The sequence below is a fragment of the Malus sylvestris genome, chromosome 3 (genome assembly GCF_916048215.2).
Source record: "Malus sylvestris chromosome 3, drMalSylv7.2, whole genome shotgun sequence".
Lineage (NCBI taxonomy): Eukaryota > Viridiplantae > Streptophyta > Magnoliopsida > Rosales > Rosaceae > Malus > Malus sylvestris.
This window is the reverse complement of record NC_062262.1, coordinates 20,035,510-20,050,990: the sequence shown is the minus strand read 5'-3', so window position 1 is coordinate 20,050,990 and position 15,481 is coordinate 20,035,510. Positions and strand designations below refer to the sequence as shown.

Sequence of the window (15,481 nt, the reverse complement as noted above, 5' to 3'; positions counted from 1 at the left end):
AACCATCTATCTTTCTCAGCCTCGTCAGCTTTGAGGAAATCACGAGCAATCTGTCGACGCTTTCTGTTGAAGTAGAAAACACGTGAAGTTTACTGTTCAATCATCCAACGGTTGCCGACAGGAGTGAAAGAACAGTACCGGTTATTATTTCCTATAAATGTCGACCTTCACTCTCCATGGCAAGGCAAACATACATAACCTTCCGTCATCTCCGAGAATGTCTTTCCAACAAACCCTCTCAAGTCACTCAGTGTTCCTTATTCCTTGGGGTACCTCTGCAAACAACCCATCCAAAGCAAAAGTATTTCATATCATGAAGGTTGAAAGCAAGAGTATCTCATATCATGCTTTCTCCCTGTCCTTCTCCTTGTCGTTGTTTTAGGACAAGGAGAAAGTGAGTGATCAGCTAGCACTTGGTATCAATCTTCCGATCAAGAACCGACTGCCTGGAACCCCTTCCTGATTGCTTACCTAGCCTTGCTCTCAAGTACTCATCTTCATCATCTTATGCTTCCACTTCATCTACAACATCTGCCTGGGGAACATATAAGGGAAGTGAAAAAGATACCTCGAAGCATGTGGAGACAATTTACCAATTCATCCTCAGCTAGGGACAAGGAGAAAGAAAGCAAGAGGTGGGAACTTGGAAAGATTGAAGAAATAAACAGACCAACACCTCTACATCGTGTCTGCTTGCCGTGCAGAAGAAATAAGCAGAGAAGAATGCAGACTGCACAATCAAATCAACCCAGCAGAAGGAGTCTGATTTGAAACCAAGGAACTCTGATATTCCTCGCTCAGAATTCCAAAAAAGTGATTTCTGCATTCTAAGGTTAATTCTAAGTCTAGATTTCATTACTTTGCTTACTATTGCTTTAACAACGTTTGTTTTCCCTTACCTTTCTTTGTTAGCCAATACCCCAAGCCCCGTTACAACCTTTGACTTCAATCTTGAGTGTTATATGTTTCAATTTGTGGAGTTTGAATTTGGTATGAGCATATGGTGTCACTGGTTCTCGCGTCTAAGTAGTAGCATTCCATTCATGAGATCATATCTTATCATGTTTATTAACTCCAGAAATTGCGTTCTTTGTGATGCATATATGTGAGTGTTCGTTTTCATATCTACATCAATCTTCTCACATATGACTAGTATAGGGTGTGTAGTTAGAAAATCTGAGTAAATATTGAGTGCATACTTTGTAAGGAATTGAGTGAATTCTCTAAGGCATGTTACTACATCAAAAACATTGTTTTAATTGGTTAATTGTGAACAAGTAAGTGGTGACTATGATTAAGTATGTGCTTAAGTGTAAAGATGATTCAAATCTGTGGGGATGATGATTTTTAACATGTCATGTGCATTGGAAATCCCTGAGGCAAATATTGGAAGGTTTAGGTTGTGTTTTATTTGTTTTGTTTCGTTTTATTTCTTTGTTTTGCTCGAGGACTAGCAAAAGCTAAGTGTGGGGGAATTTGATAGAAGCATATTTATGCGACTTAATTGGCTTGTTCTCGTGCATTTACGTTGTATTTCCTTAGTTATTTTAGTGTTTAAAGTCACTTTTGTGTGTTTTCAGATTCTAAGGGCAAAAGATGCATTTTGGAGCCTCTTGGAGCAAAATTGGGCTTGGAATGATTATCACATGCTTGGAGCAAAAGGATGAACGAAATTGAAGACCAAAACATGCAAGGAATCAGCCAAAGAGAGGAAGAAAAATTAATTCAAATTAAGGAAGGAAAAGGAATCCAAGAAGAAGAGGGATTGACTAAGTCCAAATTGCCTAATTTGGTCTTAACTTTCCTATTTCCAATCCGTTCAATTTCCAGCAGCAAGGAGGCTTCCTAAATCATTTAGGACACTTAAATACAGCTCCTAGAAATCCTAATACCTGCCTAGGAAGTTGCTGCACCCAACCCTCCAACTTACCTTTATTGCCGCACCGAATCTGCAAGGAAATCACATTCCCTTTATTTTCTAGTCTTTGCCGCACATCACCTTACCTTTTCTCCTTTTAATTCTGATTTCTTACCTTTTCTTGGAGGATTTGGAGATTTAAACTTAGCCCATTTCAGTCCCAAACCGTGCCATACCTTTTCCTATACATATATGTGATAAGAGCATATTTATGCGACTTAATTGGCTTGTTCTCGTGCATTTACGTTATGTTTCCTTAGTTACTTTAGTGTTTAAAGTCACTTTTGTGTGTTTTCAGATTCAAAAGCAGAAGTGTGCAAAATGATGTAATTGATAGGAGCATATTTATGCGACTTAGTTGGCTTGTTCTTGTGCATTTATGTCGTGTTTCCTTAGTTATTTTAATGTTTAAAGTCATTTTCATGTGTTTTCAGATTTTAAGGACAAAGTAGTTAAGAAGATGCATTTTGGAGAATTTTGGAGCAAAATGGAGCTTGGAATGCATGTCACATATTTGGAACCAAGGTTTGGACGAAATTGAAGACTTGAAGAGGCTAAGAATGTGAAGAATTAGTGTACAAAGGATCATGAATTCAGCCACAAAAGGACACATCCTTGCCGTGCAATCCACATAGCATTCCCTTTGGATTCCCATGCATGCTTAATCATCCTTGTCCCCTAAAATATTTCTGATTTCATGCCCCAATACACTCAATTATCACACTCAATTGCTGCATACCTCTTGTTCCCTTCACCCATCTGATTTCACACAACTTTCACAACCATTCCATGCACCAATTGATGCTCCATCATCCACATTTGGGATCCAATGCCGTGTGCAACACATGTTGCTGCACCTTTGACTAATTTCTGAAACATTTCACCTCCCCTTTTCATTTCCATGCAATGAACACAATCATTCATGCTCCCTAGCTGAAATACCACTCCATTTTACCCTCCATACTTTGCATCATTGCTCCATTTTCATCCTTGGACCATTGCACACCACAAATTCACCCTCCTTGCTGTGCATTTCCCCCACTGCCTGATCTGATTCTCTAGGGTTTTTGGGGCCTATATATACATGTTTACAACCCTTGGCAAAGGGTTGAACCTCCCATATTCATCATTCATGCAGAAAATTCGTCCATACTCACCTTAGGCAGCAAAACACCCCAAAAACACCATTTTAGTGCCCAGAAAACATAACAGCCACTCCACCTTATTCCACCCTCTTTGCCGAGTTTTCCACCACCCTCCAACCATCAAACACTCCTCCACACTCACCCGAAACCTTTCTATATCATTCCTCATCCATTCTACACCATAAAACTACCCAAAACCTGTCCACAAACCAATCTGCCGCAAGCAAGGGAAAGGAGAATTCTTGGATGCACTTGCTGCCAAGTTGGAGCATTCTAGGTGTTTTCTTTCTTTGGATTTTAATGTCTAATTCATGTAATCTTTGTTTTGCTTTAAGTATGATTGGCTAATTTTGTTTTGGCTAAGGGTGTATTCAAAACCATGATTATATATGTGAAATAAGTTGATTACTTCCAGTTATCGTTGCATAAGTTGTGAGTCCAATTTGCTTAACCATTGGATTTAGAACTTATTCTTGCATGTTGATTGAGAGTGCACGCTTGATTTGCATGTTTGAATTTGGTGCTAGGATATAAATTTGTTTCACCTAATCGTTATGAATTTATATTCACAAGTAGTGAAGGTCGCTAGTCACGATCGTGTTAAGTAGATTCCTGGCAAGAGTATCATGCTTTCCATAGTTACAAATGCCTTGTCGATGCTTATGATTTCCAAAGAACGTAATGATTCTAACTTGTGTCTTTATCATGCTGTTCATATAGGTACCGTTTGGTACGCAGACGGGACGGAACGGAACGGAACGAGACGGGACGGGACGGGACAGGACGGAACGGAACAGTGGTTCCATGTTATGTTTGGTAAGCGCAGGACGGAACGGAACCAAAAGATTAAAATGACTAACTTACCCCTGTTCCGTCTGTTGTTTGGTACAATGTTTAGGCTTGGGACGGGACGGGACAGAACAATTTTTTTTTTGTTCTTCTTGCTGCTACTTATCTATGATATATTTTGTACACTATACTTGGATGTGTTCATATTTTGTACTGTGTATAACAGAAAACAAGAGACATGTATTTGTACTTTATGTTGCTCATATAATTAATTTAGTGGGATAATACGTCAATTAATTTTATGTGAATTATAAAAATAATAGGGTGAGAGCATGCCATTGGCTTGGCACTTGGCACATGGCAGTGTAGCCGCAATATGTATATATAAGTATATGTGATGAATCACATATGAAGAGGTTGGTATAGTAGAACAACCGTTGATGCAATGGCTATTTTGGAATCTTTGACACAATCTGCTTTCATCTCTTCGTCATCACATTGAAATGCAAATTGTGTCAAACAATATGTATATTAGAAGTTGAGCTATGAGACAATTGGATGCCTATGGCAATGGTTGTCATGCAAGGATGAAAAATATATACGTTTAATGATATTATCTTGCTAAAGCAATAAACATGAAATATCCAGAACTTAAACATGAAATCCCAAATTAAACATTTGTCCTGACTTTAGGAAAAAAAAAAAAAAAGATTACTAAAGTTCATATCATACTAAACCCCCTAATGCTCAGTTGCCATCCATAAACATTTTAATGAAATCTGCCTTGTGAGAGTCATCCAGGGTACACCAAATACCCGTCATATCAGTATCTTTGACTAACTTCATTGTAATTTTCAGCACCTGATCATATGGGAGACCATGGCCTCAAGCTGAGATGGTAACTTGGCTTTCGCTTCTCTGAAAACCCTGACATATTGTTTCACTAGAAGCTAACAAAAATTCTGCAAAAACCAAGGTCATTAAAAATTAATGCAAACAAAGAGATGCTGCAATGAAAACCCTCACATATTGTTTCTTATCTAGCCCAATACATTACTCGACTAACATAGGAGGTTAAGTTATACAACAATATAACATACATGCCACTAACATGAAAATACATGAGATGATAAACAAAGGTATCATTACCAAAAAGTAGCAATTACAGTAGAATTAATAGTCAAAGGTAAGATATGCAAACAGGGAAGCGAGGAAATTCATAGATGCAAAATAGTGCTAACACTCACTCACAGGTTTGACATATAGTGCTAGCATGCCTAGATTGAGAAATAGAAACGAATACAGCAAGAGCTTAAACCAACTAAACTTTCACTGTAACTGGAGGAAACCCCTTGAACATTGAACACACAAGGACTAAACATCAACTCTAGAGACCCTCTAGTACAGAGAAAATCGAGACAATTCAGCTTTTCACAAACGTACAACCAAAACTGGCAAAGAGTCCCAATGCCATTGCTTTCCTCCAGTCACAACATGAGCAAACCAGTTTTTGGCAATACTTAGCTCAAACCCGTCCCAGTTACGGCTAATACCCTAGATTCACCATTCAATTTCAACAACTCTTTTTTTTCACTTTTAATCAATAAATGTTCCCAAACAAGTAATAACTTTTTTCTTATCATCCAACTTCTACTCTGTAGTTTACCAGTGGCAGTATTTTCAACACGAATCGAATATTAAAGCTACTCATTACAATTACCTAAACAAGATGTCTTCCTAGGCCGTTATTTTAGCATTCCAATAGACAAAAATACAAAAAATTATGCAAGGGAAGAAGAGCATATAATGACAAAGAGAGGAAAATCTAACAGATGCAAAACAGATGCAGTTCAGTTTTGAAATCTCGAAAGATGCATTTGTCTGTGTCCATATTCAAGAACAAAGCTCCAAACTAAGAATGAAATCAAAACTCCCGACGTCAAACAGCCCCATGAACCAACAGAGGAAAATCCAACAGAGAACCAAACTAAGAATGAAATCAAAATTGCTTCCAAAAAAATAAAAAAAAGAATGAAATCAAAATTGCGGCATCAAACAGCCCCACGAACCAACAGAGGAAAATCCAAAACAGGTAACCCAATCCAATCCAACAGAACCCAAAGACATCAGATTTATAGATTTCACCACATAAAAATTGAAACTTGAACACTGAAAAAATGAATCCAGATAGAGAGATACCTCTGAATGCAGTACTGCTCAATAGGGGGAGTGGAAGCATATAAACAGAGGCGGATCTTTGGTTGCAAATGCAGTATTGGGCAGATCGAAGCACTACAAAATACAAAGAAATCAAAACAAGCAAATCAGAAAAGAATACAAAGAAATTAAAGCACTACAAAATACAAAGAAATTCAGCAGAATTAGGAACTGGGTGTTAATGAAATCGAAACAAACAAATCAGAAAAGAATAATAATGCAACTTCAAATTTACATCAAAATTAATTAAAGATAAGATTGAGTCAGTCAGTCCATGTGGTTTCCGACTGCGACCCTCCAAAAAATGGTATGAGGACTGAAAGCTATGGATCAAATCAAAAATTTGAAATTGAAATTAACCCAATTCAATTTGAGGACTGCAAAGCAAAACCCAGAAAGGGGATTCATAGAAAAGGCATCGGTGATTTGGAATTGCCGGGCATACGACTGACACCCAGCAAACACCAAACCAAGAGAGAAACAAAAAGTACTACAAAATACAAAGAAAGAGAGACCGAGAGGCTACACAATCACAATCAGATCGAACCTGGGACGGAAATACAAAGCTGAAAGTTCATGGAGAGGCTACACGGAAGAGGATGAGGAGGAAGGTTGCGAAGGGGAGATGCAGGAGGATGAACAAGTTCCCAGCGGCAGAGAGAAGAGAAAGATAGTTAGGGTTTGTTGGATGATTTAGAAGGTGTAAATATTGAAAAAGCTAAGGGGTATTTTTGTCTTAAATTTTATGATTTTTGTGTTCCATGGGACGGAAAAACCCGTTCCGGGGGGAAGAGGGGGAATCAAAATTTAGCCAATTTTCGTTCCGCGGAACACGCGTTCCACATAATTTTAGCGCACCAAACGTGGGACGGAACGCGTCCATCCCACTCTGTTCCGTTCCATCCCGCGTACCAAACGCACCCTCATATAGAGAACTTGTTAGGAATAATTTGTTTGCGATGCATATTCATCCGATTCAATGATTCTAGGGAAATCTGAAGGTTAATTTAAGCGGACCTAATTAACTTGGAGTGTCGAGTTTCATAACTTATTCAATTGATAACTGGAAATCGATTTAGGTTGCATATATTTCATGTGTGGAGAAGAACCCCTTAGCCATTCCATCATCCATTGATTCTTCATAACTTTGTATTACAATCTGTTTCTCTTACAATCTGCCATTTAAGTTTATTTTCGTCCAAATCAAATCCCCAATTATTTTGAATTCCTAGATTAATTGGAAAGTGTGTTGGTTTATGTTTTTAAGTGTTTTGGTACAAGTTAAAACCCAAATTCGTCCAATTTGATGCTTTGTGTTCAAAACTGCCCAGAAAGTGGTTTTTAGGCAGTTTTGAGTGTTTGGTTGCTGTTTTGATTCTTTTGGTTCGTTTTAGTGTTTTAGAGTTTAGTTTTGCATTCTTTGAGTCTAGTTTCGTATTTTTAAACTTTGTTTCACAGATTTGAGTCAGTTTAGAGTGTTTTAGCAATCCCTCCTAATCCCCGGTTTAAGAACGATCCCTACTTATCCATACTACAATTGTCAACAAGAGGGTTAATTTGTGTGTTAACTTATTTTTCACATCAAATTTTGGCGTCGTTGCCGGGGATTAGCAACTTTGCTAATCTCTTGGATTGTTTTCTTTCGAATTATTGTATTTTGTTTAAGTTTCTGTTTAAGTTGCTGATTTGTTTTGTTTTCTTTGATTTTAGGTACTAGTGCATGACTCGAAGTTCCCGACCTGTTTGTGAGCATATTTTGGACTTTGACGACGACTTCGAGAGAACTTTGAGAAGAAGGAGGAACCAACAGCACAAGGAGGATCCCACGACACAAGTGGGTGGAGAAGAGCAAGGTATAGCCATGGACAACCGTACGCTCAAGGAGCTTGCCGCCTCGGGTTTGGATAATGTCGCACCATTGTGTATCCAATATCCCATGGCTGCTCAAGGTAAAACCGAAGAGTTCGAGTTAAAGTCAAGTTTGCTCCACCACATTCCAAAGTTCCATGGGCTGTCCATGGAGGATCCGAACAAACATTTGACAGAATTTGAAGTGGTGTGCTCAAGTATGACTCCGGTTACCGTTGACGGAAGTATTTTAAAGATGAAGGCTTTTCCATTCTCTTTAATGGACAAAGCCAAGGATTGGTTGTACGAGTTGGCTCCCGGTACAGTTACATCTTGGGAGAGTATGAAGAGGGCGTTTCTGGAGAAGTTTTTCCCAACTTCTCGCATCATTCTTCTTCGTAAAAAAATAAGTGGAATTCAACAAGATGAAGGTGAGTCTTTTCCTACATATTATGAATGATTTAAATCACTTGTTGCTTCTTGTCCACAGCATCAGATGAAGGAGGAATTGCTTTTGCAATACTTCTACGAAGGGCTCCTACCACTAGAACGTCAAATGCTCGATGCCTCGGCGGGTGGAGCATTGGTAGACAAAACACCTATGGCTGCAAAAATCTTGATTGCTAATCGAGCGTTGAACACTCAACAATACGAAGGTGTAGGCCAAAGAGGACCCCCACGGCAACAAGTGCATGAGGTAAGTTCTACTTCCAATATTCAATCTCAGTTAGCTAATCTTACTTCTCTTGTTTCACAGATGGCCGAGGGAATGAAGATTCAAGGACCCATGGTGTGTGGCGTATGTTCTATCCAAGGACATGCATCCAAAAAGTGTCCTCAACTCATTGAGAATGGTGGATGGGAGAGCGCTAATGCCATTGGGTTTCAAAGCCAAAATCAGCCAAGACATGATCCATATTCCAACACGTATAATCCGGGGTGGAGAGAGCCACAACAAGCCCAACCACAAGGAGGCTTTAGGCAACAACCCCCGGGCTTCTACAACAAACCATACGCACCCCCTCAAGTCCAACCACAATCTGCCCCAAATACTTCAGGTAATGCTTTGGATAATGATACACTTGTTAAGTTACTAACCACTTTGACTAATGGGCAGGAAAATCAAAACAAAAGAGTGGACCAACTAGAGAAACAAATGGGGCAGATTGCCGAGGTTGTTGGGCAGATTAGAGACCAAGGAAGGCATCCTAGTTCTACCATTCCAAACCCGAATGGAGGCTTTGAAAGTGCAAAGGCCATATTCTTGAGAAGTGGAAAAGAGATTGGGGCAGGTTCTTCATAAAAAACAGGTCACAAAGAGGATGAAAAACTTCAATTTGAGGAGGAGTAAGCATGCCCACCCATGGCAAAGGTGGACACACCTATGCCGCAAGCCCCCATGGCTCCAAATCTGTCCAATTCATCCAATAAAGGTAAGAATGTGTCAAATCCAGTTTCTACTAATGTTGTGCCTTCGAATGCTCCTTTTCCTAGCAGGTTTGTGCAAACAAAGAAGGAAGAAGCTGAAAAGGACATCCTTGAGACACTTAGGAAAGTTCAAGTCAACATACCCTTGTTGGATGCCATTAAGCAAGTCCCGAGATACGCTAAGTTTTTAAAGGAGCTATGCACCACTAGGAAGAGGATTTCAACTAAGGAAGTGGTAAAGGTAGGTGAGAATGTCTCCGCCATCTTGCAACGCAAACTACCCCCCAAATGCAAAGATCCGGGTAGCTTTACAATTCCGTGCGTCATTGGTAACACCCCTTTCAAATCTGCCATGCTAGATTTAGGAGCCTCTATAAATGTTATGCCATACTCCATTTATGTATCCATGAACTTAGGTGAGTTGAAACATGATGGTGTAATCATACAATTGGCCGATAGATCTAACGCTTATCCAAAGGGAGTGTTGGAAGACGTTTTGGTGCAGGTTGATCATTTAGTCTTCCCAGCAGATTTTTATGTGCTCGAAATGGATGAATCGGATCATGCTCCTTCATTGCCCATCCTCCTTGGAAGGCCATTCATGAAGACGGCCCGGACGAAGATTGACGTGTATAGTGGAACGTTGTCCATGGAATTTGATGGGGAAGTTGTTAATTTTAATCTTTCTGATTCCATTAAGTACCCTAGTGAGGACCATTCATGTTTCTCTATTGATATAATTGACTCTTTGGCGCAGGGATATCTTGAAGATTTGAATGACGATGCGCTTGAAAAAGTCATTACACGAGGAATGGAACTCACAACCAAGGGGGCAGATTCTAGTGTAACTGATAGGAGCATATTTATGCGACTTAGTTGGCTTGTTCTTGTGCATTTATGTCGTGTTTCCTTAGTTATTTTAATGTTTAAAGTCATTTTCATGTGTTTTCAGATTTTAAGGACAAAGTAGGCAAGAAGATGCATTTTAGAGCATTTTGGAGCAAAATGGAGCTTGGAATGCATGTCACATATTTGGAACCAAGGTTTGGACAAAATTGAAGACTTAAAGAGGCTAAGAGTGTGAAGAATTAGTGTACAAAGGATCATGAACTCAGCCACAAAAGAACACACATCCTTGCCGTGCAATCCACATAGCATTCCCTTTGGATTCCCATGCATGCTTAATTATCCTTGTCCCCTAAAATATTTCTGATTTCATGCCTCAATACACTCAATTATCACACTCAATTGCTGCATACCTCTTGTTCCCTTCACCCATCTGATTTCACACAACTTTCACAACCATTCCATGCACCAATTGATGCTCCATCATCCACATTTGGGATCCAATGCCATGTGCAACACATGTTGCTGCACCTTTGACTAATTTCTGAAACATTTCACCTCCCCTTTTCATTTCCATGCAATGAACACAATCATTCATGCTCCCTAGCTGAAATACCACTCCATTTTACCCTCCATACTTTGCATCATTGCTCCATTTTCATCCTTGGACCATTGAACTCAGCCACAAATTCACCCTCCATGCTGTGCATTTCCCCACTGCCTAATCTGATTCTCTAGGGTTTTTGGGGCCTATATATACTTGTTTACAACCCTTGGCAAAGGGTTGAACCTCCCATATTCATCATTCATGCAGAAAATTCGTCCATACTCACCCTAGGCAGCAAAACACCCCAAAAACACCATTCTAGTGCCCAGAAAACATAACAGCCACTCCACCTTATTCCACCATCTTTGCCGAGTTCTCTACCACCCTCCAACCATCAAACACTCCTCCACACTCACCCTAAACCTTTCCATACCATTCCCCATCCATTCTACACCATAAAACTACCCAAAACCTGTCCATAACCCAATCTGCCGCAAGCAAGGGAAAGGAGGAATCTTGGATGCACTTGCTGCCAAGTTGGAGCATTCTAGGTGTTTTCTTTCTTTGGATTTTAATGTCTAATTCATGTAATCTTAGTTTTGCTTTAAGTATGATTGGCTAATTTCGTTTTTGGCTAAGGGTGTATTCAAAACCATGATTATGTATGTGAAATGAGTTGATTACTTCCAGTTATTGTTACATAAGTCGTGAATACAATTTGCTTAACCATTTGATTTAGAACTTATTCTTGTATGTTGATTGAGAGTGCACGCTTAATTTGCATGCTTGAATTTGATGCTAGGATATAAATTTGTTTCACGTAATCGTTATGAATTTATATTCGTAAGTAGTGAAGGTCGCTAGTCACGATCGTGTTAAGTAGATTCCTGGCAAGAGTATCATGCTTTTCATAGTTACGAATGCCTTGTCGATGCTTATGATTTCCAAAGAACGTAATGATTCTAACTTGTGTCTTTATCATGCTGTTCATATAAAGAACTTGTTAGGAATAATTTGTTTGCGATGCATATTCATCCAATTCAATGATCCTAGGGAAATCTGAAGGTTAATTTAAGCGGACCTAATTAACTTGGAGTGTTGAGGTTCATAACTCATTCAATTGATAACTGGAAATCGATTTAGGTTGCATATATTTCATGTGTGGAGAAGAACCCCTTAGCCATTCCATCATCCATTGATTCTCTTCATAACTTTGTATTACAATCTGTTTCTCTTACAATCTGCCATTTAAGTTTATTTTCGTCCAAATCAAATCCCCAATTATTTTGAATTCCTAGATTAATTGGAAAGTGTGTTGGTTTATGTTTTTAAGTATTTTGGTACAAGTTAAAACCCAAATTCATCCAATTTGATGCTTTGTGTTCAAAACAGCCCAGAAAGTCGTTTTTAGGCAGTTTTGAGTGTTTGGTTGCTGTTTTGACTCTTTTGGTTCGTTTTAGTGTTTTAGAATTTAGTTTTGCATTCTTTGAGTCTAGTTTCGTATTTTTAAACTTTGTTTCTGATGCAAAATAGATTAAGCACACAAATTAAACCCTCTTTTTGTCAAATTGTAGCAAAGATGTAAGTAGGGATCGTTCTAGACCGGGGATTAGGAGGGATTGCTAAACGCTTGGAAACTGACTTAAACACTAAAAAACAAAGTTAAAAACACTAAACTAGACTCAAAGAATGCAAAACTAAAAGTTAAAACACTTAAACAAACCTAAAACTTAAAACAGCAACTAGAAGGCTCAAAACTGCCTAAAAACCACTTTCTGGGCAGTTTTGAGCACCTACACTAATTTGGACGAAATTTGATGAAAACTTGAATCAAAATACTTAGAAACACAAATCAAAACACTTTCTAACTAATCTAAGACTTCAAATTAAAGGGGGAATTGTTTTGGACTAAAATTGAAAACAAAACAGAAACTTGAAACTAAACAGATTGTAAAAACGATTTTGGTGAGATAGATGGTTAAAAAGCTAGTTAGGAGGTTCTTCTCCACACATGTCACACTTGCAAACAAAACGATTTTCAGTTGTTCTTCCAATAAATTATGAATACTCAACGCCCCAAGTTAACCGTGAATTGCACTAATTAACCCTCAGTTTTTCCAGAATTTATCAAGTTGGATGATTGCATACGACAACTCAAAACATTCCCTACAAGTTCCCTACATGAATTGCATAATAGAGATACAAGCAAGAATCATTACGTTCTATGAAAAACATAAGCATTGACGAAGCATTTGTTACTATGAATTGCATGAAACTTATGCTAAGAATTCATTCAACGCGATCGTTTCAAGCGATCTTCACTACTTGTGATTATAAGATTGTAACTATTAGGTGAAACTCCCTCATAATCTAGCATCATATTCATGCATGAAAATTAAGCGTGCACTCTCAATCAACATACACAAATAAGTTATCAATCAAATAGATGAACGAATTGAATCCATAACTCATGAAATAACAACTGAATGTAATCGAATCAAATTGCAAGCATGTACATGGTTTCGAATCACCCCCCAACTAAGGGGGTTTAGTTCCTCATACTCACAACACAAAGTTTATTGAATTGAAACATCGAAGACATAAGAAAGATTACACCTAAAATGCCAAAGAAGTCCACTTTGAATTCTGCACAGAAAGCTCCTCTTTCTTCTTCTCCTTGTTGCGGCAGAGTTGGTTTAGGGGGTTTTTGGACGGTTTTGGATGACTTTGGATGAGGGAGAAGGGTGGAAAACTATCTAGGATAGGTTTAGGGCACGGCTAGGAAGGTTTGGGGTCAGAAAATATGGATTTGGGTGTAGGTTGGGCTCGGCAAAGGTGAGGGACAGGTTCTGGCGTGAATGGAGTTGCTGGATATGTTTTTGGTTTTTTTGAAGGGAGTTAGGATGGTAGGGTGGTGCGGCAAGGTGTGGGAAAGAGTTATGGAGGTGTGGAATGGTGTCTAAAGGTGGAGGATGGTGGCTGGAATGGATCAAAGGCTGCGGCAAGATGTGGTTTTGGTGATGGTGGCTGCGGCAAGGTGGGGAAAGGGGGAGATGATTTTCTGATTTTATGGAGAGGGAAGAAGATGTATGCGGCTAGGGTGTAAGGGTGGTATATATAGGCACTTAGAAACCCTAATGAAATCAGATTTTTAACAATGGGCTAGGGTTAGGTGCGGCTTGGGTTTAGGAGAAATGGACTAGGGTTTAACATGGCAGATTTTAGATGATTAGGCCCTAGGGTTCGGCATGGGTTGAAGGTCCACAAGGAAATTTGGGTTTAGGTCATCTAAAAGCCCAACGCCAAGAATAGAAACTCTCGAAAATGGAAACCTCCAAGAATAGAAACTTCCAACTTTTAGAAACTTTGGTTGCCAATTCCGATTTAGGAAAGATCGACCCAAAATGGAAACTTTTAGGCTTAGCTTTCCTACTTCAAGTAGGAAACCTCAAATCATCAACTCTTCAATTCCATCCCAACCTTGCGTTCCAAGCATGTCCTTTTCAATTCAAGCTCACTTTTTGCTCCAAAAGCTCCAAATTGCATCATTTCATGTAATACGTCCGCTAAACCTGAAAACACAAGAAAGTAGCTTAAAAGACTACTTTAACAAAGAAAACATAACAAAGATGCATAAGAACTAGCTAACTAAGGCGCATAAATATGCTCCTATCAAATTCCCCCACACTTAGCTTTTGCTAGTCCTCGAGCAAAACAAACAAAAGAAAGGAAACAGAACGAAACCAACTAACCAAAACAAAACCTAAACCTTCCAACGTTTGCCTCAGGGATTTCCAATGGACATGACATGTTAAAGATTGTTATCCCCACAGAATTGAGTCATCTTTACACAAGCACATACTTAATTAAAGCCACCACTTACTAATTTACAAGTAATCAATCAAAACAATGCTTTGAATGTAGTAACACGCCTTAGAGAATTCCCTCAATTCCTTACAAGATATACACTCTATTTTCACTCAGATTTTCTAACTCCACACCCTACACTAGTCATATGTGAGAAGATTGATGTAGAAATGAAAACGAATGCTCACATATATGTATCACAAAGAACGCAATTTCTAGAGTTAAGAAGCATGTTTAGATATGATCTCATGAATGGAATGCTACTACTTAGATGCGAGAACCAGTGACACCATATGCTCATACCAAATTCAAACTCCACAAATTGAAACACATAACACTCAAGATAGAAGTTAAGGGTTGTAATGGGGCTTGGGGTGTTGGTTAACAAGGAAAGGATAAGGAAAACAAACGTTCTTCAAGCAATAGTAAGCAAAGCAATGAAATTGAGACTTAGAATTCACTTAGAGTGCGGAAATTAACTTTAAAACACAAGGGAAAGATTTAAACAACTCCTTAGGGCCGAATTCATTGTTTTGGACCCTTACTTCAACAAACAATACTTTGGAACTCTTTTTCTCTTTTTTTTTTTTCAAACTGTTTTTTTTTTTTTTTTTTTCCATACTTTTCACACTTTTTTCTTCATTTTTTTCTTTTTCCACGAATTTTTTTTCTTTTCTTTGCCGTGCCTATGGCACACAATTCCTCATGAAAAATACTTCCCCCACACTTGGTTTCTGCCAACATAGATCAAAAGGAATTCAATTCGAATCATGCTTTACTATGCTTTAAGAACAAGGTATGGATGGTCCTAATCTAGGCTAGGTGAGGAGAATATGGGTTAACAACAACATAGGCTAAACAAGGCTCAACGGGGTT

General features: G+C 38.7%; 1 long non-coding RNA gene across 1 annotated transcript; it reads right to left on the bottom strand.

Moving 5' to 3' along the window:
- Nucleotides 1–4,440: 4,440 nt before the first annotated feature.
- On the bottom strand, nucleotides 4,441–6,758 carry LOC126616173 (uncharacterized). Its single transcript, XR_007621046.1, has 3 exons — nucleotides 6,617–6,758; nucleotides 6,052–6,144; nucleotides 4,441–4,814 (listed from the first exon to the last, which is right to left on the bottom strand). It is a non-coding gene; the product is annotated as an uncharacterized LOC126616173 (long non-coding RNA).
- Between the last annotated feature and the right edge of the window lie 8,723 nt (nucleotides 6,759–15,481).